Source organism: Zea mays, chromosome 9 (genome assembly GCF_902167145.1).
Source record: "Zea mays cultivar B73 chromosome 9, Zm-B73-REFERENCE-NAM-5.0, whole genome shotgun sequence".
Classification (NCBI taxonomy): Eukaryota; Viridiplantae; Streptophyta; class Magnoliopsida; order Poales; family Poaceae; genus Zea; species Zea mays.
Window position 1 is genome coordinate 155,920,236 of NC_050104.1, and position 13,808 is coordinate 155,934,043.

Consider the following 13,808-nt stretch of genomic DNA (forward strand, 5'->3'; position numbering starts at 1 on the left):
TTGCGACTGGCACGATCTATATATGGATTTTTCAGAGTTTAATGAAAAACAAAAGGACTTGTGTACCTCCAAGCATCTGTTTCTCGTGCTTCACATGGCCGGCGTCAAACCTCAGCACGGCATCGCAACGCGAGGCCCATCTATATTGTGGCTATACCCATCTGCAATATTGCCGCCTCCTAGTAGCCTGATTCCATTAGGGACCGGGAGCAATACTACCTATATTATCAATCTCTACGATGGTCCTACATACACTATACTATATTTACTACCTATATTATCAATCTGCGTTTTAGTGAGTACAAATCGTATGATTTTAGTAGACAGACTTCTGACTAACAGAGAGGTAGGTCTTTTAAAGCAAGCCTCACTAAAACGCAGTAAAAGCTCTATATATGATCTACTATATTTACTCTAAACCTTGTGTTCATATATAAAGTTTGAGCAATAAAGGCCGGGCAACCATTAAAAACTGTGTGGTGGTAAAAAAAATGATCTAGTGCTCAATATTAAAATAGGAAGGAGAAAAAAATAAAAAAAAGAAGAGCTAAAGTCAAAAGTATAAGCAAATATATGTTTGTTTTACCAGTCAAAACACAATGCAATACACAGAATAGATGGTTATATTGTTAAAAGGTAAGTCTAATTAGACACCACATGTGTCATCTAACACTACTAGACTTTCGAATCATATGCATTGTATATATGCCTAAGTGAAACACATGGGAGCAAGCGACAAAAAATATTGAAAATACTTTGAACCATATGCTAACTAGGTTATAACATATTTGGCAAAACATTTGATAGTTAGCGCGCTTGAGAAGATGTAAGAAAATGGTTCTAGTGCAAATTTTTAGAGTGCACTGAACATGTTTGATGAGGTGTCTGACATGGCACCGAATATTTGGTCTCTTTTTTAGTTCACAGTTTTCAACCGAACGCCTAGTGGAACAATGGATGGCCCACCGACAAGGAACTCAAAAGAGTATGTCGAACATGCACATAAGCTCTGCAAGACACTAGACGTGTCCAGTGTGGCATCAGAGACCACACCAAACAAAAGCACTCAAAGAGCATGTAAACTTCTACATTCCGACTTTATATTCACATGACGTATCAGATGAACACCTTAAAATAAGTCGATGTGCACATAAGCGCTGCATGTTTCTCTCTCCGATATCAAGCGGTTCCCTGCCCATCCAGTTCTATGAACGGCCGAACGTGAAATGCGGCGCAATGCTTGTCCAGTGCTACTACTAGGGTAGGCCCGAAGGCTAATTGGAGGCTTCACCCCTGCAGGCGGTTACATAAAGGAAGGAGAAGAAGAGCCCAGCTCCCTCTCTACTCCACGGAAGCTCCTCCACACCATACCAAACTAGCGGATTTCAGCTCATCTCCATCCAGAAGAGGTGAGATCGATCGATCCCTTCCCTCACCTACCACCCCTTCCTCCTACCTTATTCCCACTACTCTCTCTTTCCACCTCGCCGACGGCAATCGATCGAAACCTAGCCCCGAGCTATAGTACTGGTTTCCGAGCTATACTACCACTACAGGAATCCAGTTAATTCCCACCGGCTAAAAACCGACGGGAATAACCTATAAACCGACGGGAATAACTAATTCCCGTCGGTAAATGGCTAACTCCCGTCAGCCCTAAGCCGATGGCCATCAGGTGTCGGGGATAACCTTATTCCCGTCGACAGTTGACGGGAATAAGTAATCCCCGTCGGCCAAGTACAAGTCGGCGGGGATAAGCGTTAACTCCCGTCGGCCAGCTGAACCGACGGGGATTAACGATGGCCCAGTAACTCTCGTCGGCCAGGTGCACCGACGAGGATAAGCGTTAACTCCCGTCGGCCAGATGAACCGACGAGGATTAACGATGGCCCAGTAACTCCCGTCGGCCTGGTCAAACCGACGGGAATTAACTGGGCCGAAGAGGATTAATTGTTAATCCTCGTCAGTTTGACCATAGCCGACGGGAATTAACCTATAATGCTGCAAAACCAGCACCAAATTAGGCCACTATTTCTCCACAATTTCACACAAAATATATATATCATCACACAGAACAGACACATACATTGATAATCAATTCACACATCACAAACTTAAGATCACCAACATAGTTTACACAAATATTTCAAATAGGAACAACGAGATAAGTTCAAGTGTTTAGTTTGCGAAAAAACATAGCATCCACGAGTTAAGAAACATAACGTCCACGAGTTAAGAAACATAGCGTGCACGAGTTCAAGTGTTTAGAGATAACCACCACTTGGGTGGTTAGAGCTTTGACCGCTGCCGCCACCAGGAGGAGGGAACGCGAAGAGGGAGTCAACAAATCCAGTCCCTACTGTGGGATCAGACCCACTACCATCCACTTTGGGCGTAACCTATGTAAGTTAGCAAATATCAACATTTTTAATACAAATATCAAAAAGTATACAAGTGTATAAATTCATCGAGAGTTATCAAACATACCCTATCTCCAGGTGCAGGTATATGTGTCGGAGGGGTGTTGAAATGTGGTGGCGGAGCTGGTGTGGATGCAAACTGGCTCCATTGTGGTGGCGGTGGAATATTTGTTGTCATGCCCTGTTGCTGCATTAACTGTTAAATATATGTGTTACTATTGAAGATGTTGTATTGAAATATAATAATTTAGAGTTCAGATTATGTATACTCACTTGATACATCGCTTGGTTATGTGCATTGCAAGCCTCCATAAATTCGCGTTGTTGTCTCGTCTCTTCACGCATCCTCATAATCTCCAACTCCTGCTCGTTCGGTCGACGAGAGCATGAGTTACGGAAAGACGAACCCATCCTCTGAGATCTCACCGATGATGAGTCAATGAATCCGTCGAAGAGTGCGTATCTATAAGTGATTCAAAAATTGTGATTACTGCATAACCAATTTAGTGTCAATCATATAATTTCATAAGTTAGAGCTTACCGTCCATACGCTTTTCCACCACCACTTGCGTACACCACCGAGGGATCCACCGGTTCATGTTGCTAGTCGAAGTCAGGGCCATGGCGACGAACCATCTCCTCCCCATATGCCGCCTATACATCATTCACAACCTTACAAATGCAGGAATTTTTATACTTTGAACGTTTGTACTTTTGGGCCAAAACTCACCAGCCGATCCGTGTCTATCTAGCTACAGAGCTGGTCAGGGTTGTTAGGGTCTGGTCCTTTGTGGCCCTCCTGGTAGACCTCAATGTCACTAGGCTTTTGGCCACGCGTAGCTTCCTGTATAGACAAAAACATTCATAAGAAATCGTATTATTTAGTGATCGACATAGCTAGATGCAACTTACCATTTTTTTTAGCTTTTCGGAGCATGTCGTCACCGCCAAACTTGTGGTTAGGATTGGTTCCTCGACATTGCCTGTGATGCGCTGACGCTTTCTGGAAGCCTTCGGAAGCCCAATATCGACACCAAGCATAGTACGCATCAGGCACGGGCGCCATCCATGGAACCATCACCTGCACACACAATGCTACATATTATATCAATCACAACAATCAATAAAAAAAGGTAAAACAAATTGAATACTAACCTCATGATATTGATCCTCAGTCAAATATATCTTTGAGGACCCTTCCTTTTTATTCAAGGGCCTGCTTCTTTCGGATGATTTTGAAAATACAGGTTTGTAGCCTGAATTCTCGCATAGTATATGGCATCCTTCACCAGCTTCTTTGCATTGTTTTGGAACACACGTTCAGCGTGCCCCATGTAATCCTCTTCGTCAGGCAACCGATATCGAAGCTACAACATGAATACGACGCAACGGTCATATTGAATGGCGTGAAACCATCAGTTGCCAAGCCGATACGAACGTTTCTTGCATCGCTGGCAAAATCTGTATCAAAGTTGTCAAGAGCCTTCCATGCATCACCATCTGGCGGGTGCACCATTAACCCATCTTGTCTGTTCGTACAATCTTTATGCCACCCCATGTGCATAGTGGTCTTCCTCGAGAGAAACAAACGTTTCACTCTAGGAGTGAGAGGCATGTACCGAAGTTGTTTATGTGCAACCTTTGTCACCACCTTCTCCACACCTTCATTTACAAGCTCCACGTACCTCAACTTCCCACATTTTAAGCATTTCTGCTCTCTGCCATGTTCCTTCCAAAAAAGCATACAATTGTCCTGACAAACATCAATCTTCTCATACTCCATACCAAGACCTTCAAGCAATTTCTTGGACTGGTACATGTCTTTGGGTATCTTGTGACCCGTAGGAAGAACCTCGGTAATCAAATCCACAAGCTCCTTGTAACAATTAATTGAGAATGCAAATTTGAACTTAATTGACATCAATCGGGTCACGAATTCGAGGACGGTCACGTCAGTGTGCCCGTGAAGAGGCTCTTCTGACGCTTTGAGGAGGTCGAAGAACTTCTGAACCTCTGGTGTAGGTGAATCATGATGATATGTGGCCAGTTCAGGCTGCAGATCCTCAAGCATATGGTCCATCCTATTAACATCTTCACCGTCATCAACTTCTACTTCTGTTGCTCGTTCAACATCTTCACCGTGGAGATACCAGACCTTATAGCCTAGCACGAAACCATGTGAGCACAGGTGTAGTGTGACCTGCCTCTTGGTGTGACTCGTCATATCTCTACATTTATTGCATGGATATCTAATATTATCTATTTGTGACAAAGCAGCTGCATGGTCCAGAAACATCTGTGTCTTGGCAAACCATTCACTTGTGTGACACCCACCCTTATTGAAACCTTCATACATCCAATCACGTCTATCACCCATTATTGCGGTTGTGTGTACGAATAAGGAGTGTGTGAGAGACATTCATGTTTCTACATGTCACACATACATCTATAGGTAAGTAGTAAAACTATATATATATAACATCACCTTCATCACATTAACATGATATTCATCAATTAACAATATTTGCAAACATCCAATCCATCAAATTAAATTATAATGGTAGAACATCAAATTCATTACCTATAACATTAAATCTATCAAATTGATTAATACTTGCATAATATCAAATTCATTAAATAATAATATTAAATACATCATATCATATTTACAAAATCAAGTTAGAAATAACAAATATTATACATCAAATAATATTAGGTCAAATCATACTAACAAATAACAATATTAAACAAATTGTAATTGAAAGGGAATTAGGCTTACACCTAGTTTCTATATAATTTTGGTGGTTGAATTGCCCAACACAAATAATTGGACTAACTAGTTTGCTCTAGTGTATAAGTTATACAGGTGCCAAAGGTTCACACTTAGCCAATAAAAAGATCAAGTGTTGGGTTCAACAAAAGAGCAAAAGGGCAATCGAAGGCTCCTCTGGTCTGGTGCACCGGACTGTCCGGTGTGCCACCGGACAGTGTCCGGTGCACCACCGGACACCAGAGGACTCCAACTCAAACTCATCGCCTTCGGGAATTCTCAGAGCCGGCGCGCTAAAATTCACCGGACTGTCCGGTGTACACCGGACAGTGTCCGGTGCTCCAAGAGGACGCGACTCTGGAACTTGGCAGCCTCGGGAATTCGCAACGGCTGCTCCGCTATAATTCACCGGACATGTCCGGTGTACACCGGACTGTCCGGTGTAACTGCGGGGCAACGGCTACTTTGGCGCCAATGGCTACCTGCAGCGCATTGAATGCGTGCCAGCGTGCACAGAAGGCAGGCACGCCCATGCTGGCGCACCGGACACTCTACAGTGCATGTCCGGTGCGCCACCGGACATCCAGGCGGGTCCAGAAGACAGTGCTCCAACGGTCGGAATCCAACGGCTTTGGTGACGTGGCTGGGGCACCGGACTGTCCGGTGTGCACCGGACTGTCCGGTGCACCATTCGACAGACAGCCACATCAAACGGCTAGTTTTTGGATGGTGGCTATAAATACCACCCCAACCGGCCACTTCAAGGTGTGGGAGTCCATGCAACATTCCAAGTCATCTAGTTGACATACTCAAGCCCTCCCAACCACCTATATTCATTGATCCATCCTATACACAAGATTTAGTCCACTACAACTAACACAAGTGCCACAAAAGAGAGAGCAAGCAATTGAGAGCTACTCAATTTAGTTTAGCCCTAGCGCCTTGTGAGATTCATTGAGAGATAGTGGGTGCTACATCTTTGTGTTCATTCGCGCGTGGAGTTTTTGACTCCCATTCGAACTTCCTCCAAAGTGTTGGAGGCTTGTAAAAGCTAGCAAGAGACACCAAAGAGTGTGGTGGTCCTTGTGGGATCGAGAGTGATCCTTGAGAAGAAGAAGAGCTCGTCGATCCTTGTGTGATCAGGAGAGAGGGAAAGGGTTGAAAAAGACCCGTCCTTAAGTGGACTCCTCAACGGGGACTAGGCCTTCAAGGGCCGAACCTCGGTAAAACAAATCACCCATGTTCATTGTGCTTTTGCTTGTGATTTGTTTGCTTTCCCTTACTCTAAGTTCTCTTGCACTATTCTTTGCTCATATCATTTGGTGTTGCTTCAAGTTAAACTCTCATTTAAGTGAAGCAACACTCCGCAAGAAAGAACTTGAGTTAGTGCTCTTTTCATCTAAGCGTTCTTGCTTTATTATCATAGACTTATTAGTTGTATTGATCTATCACTTCTGCATTATTTGAAAGCTATACTCTTTACTAGCAAGAACTTAGTTTTTATACTCCGATAATTGTTCATCTTGTTCTAACCACTAATCAAAGGATCTAGTTGGGGGATAAAGTTTTAATTTTCAGGTTTCGCCTATCCACCCCCCCCTCTAGGCGACTTTCAATTGGTATCAGAGCTAGGCACTTCATCTTGAGTCTAACAACTCGAAGTGATGGCTCGTAAAAGATCCCAAAAGAACAAGAAGACATCTTCCAAGGAAAACACGGAGGTAACTCTTGAAATATTACTTTCCGATTGTTCTAATTATGATTCATGGTCTACTAGGGTAATAAATGCTTTTAGAACGGTAGATCCTCAATTAGAACAAATGTTAGACAAGAGTATTATTCCTCCTAACTATGCTAGGGAAAATGCCTCCGAAGAAGATTTAAGATGTATACGCTTAAACTATCTAGCTTATGACATCTTAAGTAAATCCCTTGGCAAAGAAGATTATCATGCCTTCATAATAAAATATGACAAACCCATTTGTGATGTGCATGGTATTTGCACTAGAATTAAAGGCAAATTTAATAAGTCCAAACATGATAGTTCATTTTGTGCTTCTACTTCCTTTGGTATTTGTGATACTAACCCTTGCAAGGAAGAAGAAGAAAATGAACGGTGGAGACCAAACGATGAATCCACCTCTCCAAAAGGTGTGTCTTCCCATTTCGATTCCCACATGTGTTGTGTGGCTAATGCAAATAATAGCGGAAGCACAAATGAGGATGAGGAGGAAGAAAGAAGCTTTGTGCAACTCTACGCTCGCCTAAGCCAAGAAGATAAGGCGGTCATGCTCAAACTTATAGAAAGAGCGAGAGAGCAAGGCGAAGCTCGTCAAAGGCTAGAAAGTATTCTCTCCATGAAGATGCAATACTTTGACGAGTTGACTAAAGAGCATGAGGAGCTAAAGTGCTCTCATGTTGATTTGGTCCAAAGGTATGAAACTATTTCAATTGAGCAAGATAACGCGTTACATTGTATAGCTCAATTAGTAAATAAGAATACCTTGCTTAAGGACCAAGTAGAAAAGCTAAAAATTGAAAATCTAGCTTTTCAAGAAAAATATGATATGCTCATATGCTCTCATGAAAATCTTAGAGATGATCATATCATATTAAACATTGCTCATGAGGTTGTGATAGAAAACTTAAAATTCCAACAACCTCACTCTTGCACATGTGTTCATATTGATACTATATTACCATGTGCTAATGCTTGTTGTCCGTCGACAAGCAAATCTTCTTTTGAGCTAGAATTTGCAGGAACAAATGATGATTCACATCAAAAGCTCAAAGAAGAAAATGAGAGGCTAAAGATGAGCTTGACACAACTAAAAGGGAAATGCATTGCCCAACCTTCTCAAGATAACCGTGATCACATGGTGAAGAAGCTTGAGACGGGAACAACCGTGGCATGCACTACATCTCTTGAAGAAAATGTCAAGGATTTGAGGATTGCCATGAGGAGGGAACAAAAGATGAAATTCAACACCTCCTCCAAAAGCCTCAACCACGCCTCCACAAAAGGTAACATCCAAGGTAATGATCAAGCCACACTTCGCATTAAGAGGTGTAGTGAATGCTTTGAAGAGGGGCACTTGATTAGGTCATGTCCCTATATTAATGGCTTGATTATTAACAAGGATGATAGACTTTGTTTTAAATGCTCCAAGAAGGGACACTTACTTATATCTTGTCCCCATTTAAAACAAAGAGGCATAGGGTTAGAAGAGAAAATTTTTACTAACCATGTAGCAAGCAACAAACAAGGAAAGAAGAAATCTTCAAAACTTGGAAAACGCCTATGCTACACATGCCGGAAGAAGGGACATCAATGCAAAGATTGTACCATTGGTAAAAATCCCACTCCTAACTTGTCATTTGATTCATATATAACTAGGCAACCCAAGATTGCAACTTGTGCTAGAAAGGTAACAAGTTTACCAAGCGCTAGCACAAAGGACACTTGGGTTCCTAGATCTTTGTTTACTAACCTTAACAGACCCATCAAGCGATGGGTACCAAAATGTGCTTGACAAGCTTTGTAGGAGAAGGAGATGGTATGAACCTTTGGGGTGCTTGAGGGAGTTAATTCAATTCTTATCAACTCAAGCTATCAATCTTCAAATGATCTACATATTCAAGATTGACCCAAGGCCTACAACATGGATGAAAGTCAAGGGATGGTAACATTTATATTCTTAAGTGCAATTATCTTAATTTGTCATGTGTCTTGTGTATTCACATAGAAATAGAAAGCACTTAAGCATATGTTAAAATTATGTTATCATTCTTTGAAGAAATTCCTCTCATATGGTAGATTGTGTATTTATCAATTCTATATTATGACAATCTACATGTTTTAAATTGTTGCAAGTTCTCATGGCATGTTTTTACATTAATTATTCTATTATTGCCATGTTCTAGATATAGATAGATATTTCATGTTCTTAAAAGAATAAGGTGTCATGTAAGAAATTCAAATACTTAGGACACTTATAAAAGGAAAAATTCTCTCTATAGCTAGAAAAGTGAGACTAATGTTTTTATCTGAGTAATTTAAGTAGTCTCACTTGTAGAGATAAATTTCTCTATGGAAATGCGTATCTCATCATGTCTAGGAAAATCAATCCAATAATTTATGTTGTATGTTTTATTGCTTAAATTGGATATGATTCTTCTACATTTATCGCTCTCCATGTTATGAATTAGATTTATTCCCTTAAGTCTCAAGAATTTAACCATGCTTGTTTTATGAGTTAAAACTAGGCATACTTCATGGAATAATCTAGTTCATATTATAAAGTTTCCATGCTTTAGTAATTCACTTTTCATTCTTTATCAAAAATGATTACAAAAAGGGAAACTAGTGCTTGTGTTGTTTTTAACATCTCTCTTGAGCTTACTTATGAAAATCTACAAGGGAGTAAGTGCAAGTTTAATGCCACAAGCCTCATGGGTTGCTCTTCACCCAAAGGAAGAGAGGTAAAAGCAAAGGTATGGGAACTCATCTTCTTAGTCAAATTTAGTTCCCATCTCAATGACTATTTAATCTAAATTATCATATTCTACCCATGTGAGAAATAGATTCTTTATTGGACTCAATTCAACTAGATGTGCATCCAATCTCATTCTTTTAAAAGCTCATGTCCATTAGAATCTATTTAATGCCTTTGCGATATTTATATATGTTATCATATTGATTTGATTTCAAGTAATGATTAACTAAATTCAATATGATAAAGTAAAATCTCCAATGATTATTAAAATGCTTAAAAGGTGCTCACTCATATTTCTCAAATGAAATGCACTAATGTTAAGGATTTTACTTCATGTCAGTGTGACTTTTTGAATGATGAATTGTTTATTTCCTATCTAAAGAAATCATTCTTCATCATATACTCCCTTGTGCTATTAACATCTTTCTTAAGTATTTTCAATAAGTTTGAAAGGAAAAAGAAACAACTACAAAGGGAGGACTCTCAAATGAAAGAGTAGGACATCAAGAACAACACCACCTACTTGGATAGTAAGATCTACAAAATAATCTATGGTGTGGTTGTGAGTATTCTAAATCCTTTCATTATGAGATTACCAGGCTTAAGTTGTTTATTGCAAAATTCATAAGCCTCAATCAAAATGTATAATGCTTCTCCCTTTATGTCCTTAAAAGTGAATGCATCGAAATCAATTCTTTCAATTACTTGATGCATATCTTTAGGGGGAGTCCATTCTTATATTTTGATTATGTTGAGACTATTGCTTTATCTTAATAATTTCATATAGTCTCTTGCATGAGAATAATGTTTCTCATATAGTATGCTACTACCATCAATCCAACTTGTTAAAAATAATGTCGCTTTTATCAAGGATTGTTGCTTTCATTTCTAAAGTAGCATGCTTATTGGATTCTCCTATTTTTAAGCTTGATTGAAAATCTAATGCCTATGTTGTTCTCTTGATCGCATATTGGTTGATCATTGAACAACTTCGATTATAACTTATGCTTCTTAGTGCCTCATGAAATTTCAATTTGATCTCAACTGGTAATTTTAATTGACATCTATCTTGATATGCACTAAGGAAAAAGGAGAATTCATGATTCATTTATGGAACTTGTGATCTATTTGATATATGCTAACAATAACTTGAAAAAGTTCACTAGTTGTAGAACTCTCTCTTGTGCAAAGTATTTCCATATATTGTCTTTGAGTATAGGTCTTAAGCAACTAAGACTAAGGACAAAGCACAATGAAGAGAGCGTCTCTATGCATAGGTACAAAAAGGGTAAATCTACTTCCTATTATTTACACTTGTACCTAAATCTTCCTTTTCTTATAAGCATTCTTTGCATATCTTATCTATAAGGAAGAGAAAGCATGTCCTTTGCACTTTTTCCCTGCTTCATACCTAGTTTAACCTCTCAAACATTTCATTCTTGCATTTATGCATCTTTGTTAAAACTGGATGAAGTAATCTTCTTGTCAAAGAGCTTAAAGCTTGACCTTGTAACGAGGATAAGCTGCCTTTGTCTCAAAGGTGGATGGTCCTTAAGCCTCTTTGAAATCCTTAAGGGAAAATGCTTAAAATATTTGTAACATGTTTTCAGTAGTGCATAAACTGTCATGAGCATCACACTTATCCTATGACATAATGCACTTCACATTCTGTATGGTATAGATATGTTCTCATTAACCTCATTATGTGCAAATGACATTTCAAGGCCAAAATATGTATTCCTCTCAATGCACATATTTAGGGGGAGCAATCTATGTTGTATAGAACTATGATCATGCTTAATTTAATATATCTTTTTGATCATATCTCTTTATGTCTACGACTAATGTGCTTTCAAGTGATCTCTATGATTAAGTCGTAGATTGAAAGGGAAATGGAGTCTTCGGCGAAGACAAGGCTTCCACTCAACTCTATCGGTATTATCTACTCTTCGCCATCACTCCACACTAGCTCTCCAATTATGGTATAATCTTCACTCATATATTTTTGCCAAAAGGAGAGAGAGAAGTTATCAAAGGGCTTATATCTCACTCAAAGTATCCGTTTTTGGCGATTCATGCCAAAGGGGGAGAAAGTATTAGCCCAAAGCAAAAGGACCGCACCATCACCCTAATTTTTAAAACTAGTGATTTTCAATTGGTAAATTTCAAATTGGTATCTCTTTGTGTTCTAAAGAGGGAGAAAGTAGCACCTTTCAAAATTGATATCTTAAAACCCTCTTGAACACTAAGAGGAGAATTTATTGAGGGGGAGTTTTGTTTAGTCAAAGGAAAAGCATTTGAAACAGGGGGAGAAAATTTCAAATCTTGTAAATGCTTCTCAAAAATCTTATTCATTTGCCTTTGACTATCTGCAAAATGTCTTTGAAAAGAATCTCCAAAAGAATTGCAAAAACAAAACTCATGGTGCAAGCGTGGTCCAAAATGTTATATTTGAAGAAAGCATCCATGCCTATCTTATGAAATGCATATTGGCTCAATTCCAAGCAACCTTTGCACTTCCATTATGCAAACTAGTTCAATTATGCACTTCTATATTTGCTTTGGTTTGTGTTGGCATCAATCACCAAAAAGGGGGAGATTGAAAGGGAATTAGGCTTACACCTAGTTTCTATATAATTTTGGTGGTTGAATTGCCCAACATAAATAATTGGACTAACTAGTTTGCTCTAGTGTATAAGTTATACAGATGCCAAAGATTCACACTTAGCCAATAAAAAGATCAAGTGTTGGGTTCAACAAAAGAGCAAAAGGGCAACCGAAGGCTCCTCTGGTCTGGCGCACCGGACACCAGAGGACTCCAACTCAAACTCATCGCCTTCGGGAATTCTCAGAGCCGGCGCGCTAAAATTCACCGGACTGTCCGGTGTACACCGGACAGTGTCCGGTGCTCCAAGAGGACGCGGCTCTGGAACTTGGCAGCCTCGGGAATTCGCAACGGCTGCTCCGCTATAATTCACCGGACATGTCCGGTGTACACCGGACTGTCCGGTGTAACTGCGGGGCAACGGCTACTTCGGCGCCAATGGCTACCTGCAGCGCATTGAATGCGTGCCAGCGCGCACAGAAGGCAGGCACGCCCATGCTGGCGCACCGGACACTCTACAGTGCATGTCCGGTGCGCCACCGGACATCCAGGCGGGTCCAGAAGACAGTGCTCCAACGGTCGGAATCCAACGGCTTTGGTGACGTGGCTGGGGCACCGGACTGTCCGGTGTGCACCGGACTGTCCGGTGCACCATTCGACAGACAGCCACATCAAACGGCTAGTTTTTGGATGGTGGCTATAAATACCACCCCAACCGGCCACTTCAAGGTGTGGGAGTCCAAGCAACATTCCAAGTCATCTAGTTGACATACTCAAGCCCTCCCAACCACCTATATTCATTGATCCATCACAAGATTTAGTCCACTACAACTAACACAAGTGCCACAAAAGAGAGAGCAAGCAATTGAGAGCTACTCAATTTAGTTTAGCCCTAGCGCCTTGTGAGATTCATTGAGAGATAGTGGGTGCTACATCTTTGTGTTCATTCGCGCGTGGAGTTTTTGACTCCCATTCGAACTTCCTCCAAAGTGTTGGAGGCTTGTAAAAGCTAGCAAGAGACACCAAAGAGTGTGGTGGTCCTTGTGGGATCGAGAGTGATCCTTGAGAAGAAGAAGATCTCGCCGATCCTTGTGTGATCAGGAGAGAGGGAAAGGGTTGAAAAAGACCCGTCCTTAAGTGGACTCCTCAACGGGGACTAGGCCTTCGAGGGCCGAACCTCGGTAAAACAAATCACCCGTGTTCATTGTGCTTTTGCTTGTGATTTGTTTGCTTTCCCTTACTCTAAGTTCTCTTGCACTATTCTTTGCTCATATCATTTGGTGTTGCTTCAAGTTAAACTCTCATTTAAGTGAAGCAACACTCCGCAAGAAAGAACTTGAGTTAGTGCTCTTTTCATCTAAGCGTTCTTGCTTTATTATCATAGACTTATTAGTTGTATTGATCTATCACTTCCGCATTATTTGAAAGCTATACTCTTTACTAGCAAGAACTTAGTTTTTATACTCCGATAATTGTTCATCTTGTTCTAACCACTAATCAAAGGATCTAGTTGGGGG